Source organism: Magnolia sinica, chromosome 7 (assembly GCF_029962835.1).
Source record: "Magnolia sinica isolate HGM2019 chromosome 7, MsV1, whole genome shotgun sequence".
Classification (NCBI taxonomy): domain Eukaryota; kingdom Viridiplantae; phylum Streptophyta; class Magnoliopsida; order Magnoliales; family Magnoliaceae; genus Magnolia; species Magnolia sinica.
This window is the reverse complement of record NC_080579.1, coordinates 93,839,167-93,843,920: the sequence shown is the minus strand read 5'-3', so window position 1 is coordinate 93,843,920 and position 4,754 is coordinate 93,839,167. Positions and strand designations below refer to the sequence as shown.

General features: G+C 36.2%; 1 non-coding gene across 1 annotated transcript; it reads left to right on the top strand.

The window, feature by feature from the left end:
- Positions 1–2,374: 2,374 nt before the first annotated feature.
- On the top strand, positions 2,375–2,481 carry LOC131252371 (small nucleolar RNA R71). Its single transcript, XR_009174395.1, has one exon. It is a non-coding gene; the product is annotated as a small nucleolar RNA R71 (small nucleolar RNA).
- Positions 2,482–4,754: the final 2,273 nt, after the last annotated feature.

The window sequence follows — 4,754 nt, the reverse complement described above, 5'->3', positions numbered from 1 at the left end:
TGAAGCATTTAGTTTAGATTGCACTTCTGTCCCATGCATCGCTACAATAAGCTGGTTAGTTTTAAGTTAAATATCTACCACCCCATCATCGGATCCTCTAAATTCCAAAATCTATACATAGTGATTCCTCGTCACATCCTATTGGCCAAATACCATGACCGTCTAGATTTCTCACGACCGTTCAAGTTTTGAAGACTGTCGATGCCACAGTCATTTCGTTAGTTTGAACTACTGTCGGTAATTTATTCTGCTTTCTTATTTTATATGTTAATCATACTTTATCTGTATATAGATTAATGAAATAAGCATATAACATTCTTTTCTAGTTTTTCTATTTTTATTTTACTTTTGTTGAAGAACACGAATAAATCATCACTGTTGTAAGAATAATCATTATCTTCGAGGTAAAATAATCCGTTTAAAGGATTAACTATCTCCTTCGTAAATCGTCTAATCACCTTGCTAATCAGTAGCTGAATAAAGGGTCAATCTTCACAAATCTGATATTAATCGATCTATATTGGCACCTAAGGTCACAAGACATTTGGTTTAATTCGAGTTAAATACAACATTGGGACGCTCAACACTTATATATAGGCATATGCATTATTGAAATTCGACCATTTATTACATGTCACACCCCAAACTCGGAAATCGGGCTTACAAAATTTTCGATCGCCGAATTCGGTGCCGACAGCCTCCATAGTATCCCATTCTCGGCTCCTGGCACCCATTTACCAGGTTTCGAACCTGGGATCCTACAGTGAAGATTTTCAACATCAGTTTGATTCGTAATGAGCATAACCAAAGGCATAACCCACAAACAATAACCAAAAACTTCATCACATTTTCACTATGATAAAAAACTTAAGTACAGTGCGTATAAAAGGAAATATAACGATGATAGACAAAATCTCTAAGATTATCTGATACGTCCTCTAAAATTTCCCTTGGTACCTTAATAGAGCGGTCAGCGAGTTGGAGTGTAATCGTGGTTGGTTTAAGCTCGCCTAACCCCATTTGTTTGTAAACCGAATAAGGTACTAAGTTGACACTTGCACCCAAATCTAACAAAGCATGTTCAATTTGAAAATTCCCAATAATACAAGGAATAGTGGGACTTCCCGGGTCTTTGTATTTGGGTACAACCTTTTGTTGAATGATAGCGCTCACTTTCTCAGTAAGGAAGGCCTTTTTGTGCACATTTAATTTCCTCTTTACAGTGCACAAGTCCTTGAGATATTTAGCATATGGAATTTGTCTAATGGCATCAAGTAGAGGAATATTGACAGTAACCTTTTGGAGCACATCCAACACCTCTTGATATTTCATGGGGATAGTTGGATTTCGAAGTCTAGATGGGAACGGAACTGGAGGCTCATATGACTTAGTCTCTTTATCCTTTTTCTGTTGCGGCTCTTGAACCATAGCCGGTTCATCATTTTCTTGAGACAGTGGCTCATCCTCCGGTATTTCTACCGGTTGCATTATCTTGTTATCGACCTCTTTTCCACTTCTCAAGGTAATGATGGCCTTAGCTTGTTCATGATGTAGCTCACTTGGATTTGAGTCTCCAATGAAATGTGTGTTTCGAGGGTTTGACACAGGTTGAGAAGGAAGGGTGCCTTTTTCCCTAGCATTTAGTTGAGTCTCAATCCTAGACACAACTGTCTTTAATTCCTGATTTGATTGGATTAGAGACTGATTCATTTGAGCTTGAGAGTTCATGAATGTGATCAATGCATCCTCCACAGATGATCGCTTTGGCGGGGGCACATATGGTGCATTGTTAGGTGCCCCAAAGAAGTTATTTTGTGGAGGCATTTGAAGTGCATTGGGCACATTAATTTGTGGTCCATTCCTCCAACTAAGATTAGGATGGTTACGCCAATTTGGATTGTACGTGTTTCTCAATGGTTGCATAACTGACCTTTGGTAATTATTTATAGCATTTGCTTGATCATGCTCATGCGTGATATTTTGTACAACTGAAATTATTGGACAATCCTTTGTGTCATGGTCTGTACCACCACAAATGCTACAAAAATTACCTAAGGAAGTGTTTGCTTTAACTATATCAACCTTCCTAATTTCCAAAGCTTCGACCTTTCTAGCCAATGCAGCGAATTTTGCATTAAGGTCGTCTTCCTCTCTTAGGACATATATTCCCGCTTTCTCTCTAGGAATGAGTCTAGTTTGGTCTGATTTAACAGAGACATCCCATGTCTGAGTATTCTCTGCTAACATATCTAGAAAATCCCAAGCCTCATTATGATCTTTATCAAGAAAGGTTCCACCACACATCATCTCTATGAACTGACGGGTATCCATGGTGAGCCCCTTTCGGAAAGCATCAATCACGTGCCATGGTTCATAACCATGATGTGGACAAGTAATTAGAATATCTTTGAAGCGCTTCCAAGCTTGAAAAAATAGTTCATTCCCCTTTTGGGAGAATGACATGATTTCTTGTTTTAGTGCATTTGTTTTGTGCTCGGGAAAGAACTTTTTCAAAAACTCTCTACTTAAGGCTTGCCATGAAGTGATGGTATTAGGTCTTAGAGAGTTGAGCCATGCTTTGGCCCGATCCTTTAGAGAAAATGAGAATAACCTAAGCTTAAGTACATCCCTATTGCCATTGTTTACTTGTAACGTTGCAATTACTTCCTCAAAGTCCTTGAGGTGCAAGTAGGGGCTTTCAGAATCTAAGCCATGAAATTTAGGAATTAATTGAATCACACCTGGTTTAAAATCAATGTTTCCTGTGTGAGCAGGGAACACTATACAAGATGGTAAAGTTGATCTCTCAGGGTGTAAATGTTCACGTAAAGTCTGTGGTTGATTTAACACATTCCTATGAACTTCATTTTCATCCTCAAGAGGAGGATTATTTTGATTTATAGTTGGATCTGGCAGATTTGGATTTGGATTATCAACTGGGTCTGCCATGGAATCCAAGTGATGTTGAGTGCCTCTTTTAAGTGAATGATCAAGGCCTGGAACTAGTCCCCCTTCAGAGGAGAGTCAATTGTTTTGATCCCTACTCCAACGGGACATAAACCATCCACACCACACAACAAATACCACTAATTCAAATCGCAAGTATGATACTTAAAATAAAAATAAAAACTTAAATCAACAACCCAGGTGGCAGGGCCAACCATGAGGGTTCAGTCCACAAAGCAAAATAAATCAATAACCCAGGTGGCAGAGCTGACCATGAGGGTTCAGTCCACAAAGCAAAAAAAAATTAAAAAAATTAAAAAATATATAAATAAATAAATAAATAAAAGTAAAACTAATGCAGAAATTAAACTATGCTAATATGGAAAATAGATTCAACGGATGATCTTTGTGATCAAACAGCAACTATAGGACAACCATAGCACTTGGGTGATAAAATCCCAAGCAGGGCAACCTTATGTCATAGTTAGTGCTTGAAAGACCCAACTGAATTTATTTTCAAAAAAAAAGAAAATAAGGAAAAAAATAAAAAATAAAAAATAAAAAAAAATCTACAGAAAATCTGGAGGGTTTAGAAGAAAACTTACCTTAGCTATCTTGCACGAATTTAATCTATCTTAGTCTCTCCGACGCCAAAAACTTGGTTGCTTGCCTCCAAGTGCAGAGGTTCATAAGTAATATCCTGTGAATACAGGGTCGATCCCACAGGGAGATGAATTGCAAGAAGGAAAAAATCAAATGCAAAACAAACTAAGTAAAAAAAACTAAACTGATGATTTGATTTTTGGATTTTTGAATGGATGTAATTCAATTGAATAAAAAACACCCAAGCTTCAAAGTTCCACACATAGGTTAATGTTCCAAAATCATGATGACTTGGATAACACAATTAGGATCTGAGCACTATGGTCAGCCTAATCGGAAAATAAAACACTTTAAATATTTTAATAAATGATATAAAAGATTAGAAAATAATGAATTTGTACCATTGACATATATTCTCAAGCGCCAGTGATTTTAAGTATTTAATATCTATAGGATAATGAATATCAAAGAAATATAACAGGTTGAGAACATCTCCTATCTAGGAAATCTGATTAATCTAGGGTAAGTCTATCCATCAATGTAGATCTCATATGATGGAAACATATGGATCTTACAAGAGGATAAAAAACAAAACCTAAATAATAGATAATATGCATGCACCATTATTCTCATCATTAAAACAATCAATCATCATCACTTAAAGAAATATTAAACCCATGTGCTTCCCTTCTAGCTTGGGCTAAAGGGAACTTAGAAAAACATAATTAAATTGCAGAAATAAAAAGCAACAAGAAAGAAAGAAGAAAAATTGCAAATAGAAAAGATCTAAAAGGAAAGAAACAACTTATAAAGCTTTAATAAAACTAAAAACTCTTAAAAAAAAACATAAATATTGCTCTTGAATGCTTCTAATGATGCTTTAGAATGCCCTAGGAGGCCCTATTTATAAGTAGGGAACTCCAATTTTCGTACAAAGTTGAAAACCCTAGAAAACGCCTCAAATATACGTATTTTTTTAAAATAGACTTCTCGCTGCATAGTTCATTTAAAATAGACTTCCTGCTGCGCAGTTTTCCAAAATAAACTTCACAGCTTCAGAATACACTTTTTTAGGACGATTTCAGGATTCTTCACTTCAAATCTTCGATTCTTTTCATTCCTCGCTTGGTTTTCTTGGATCTTTGGCATGTGAATTCTTCAATCTTGATCTCCTAAGATCCATCCCTTGCCTTGGTGAATTTGAG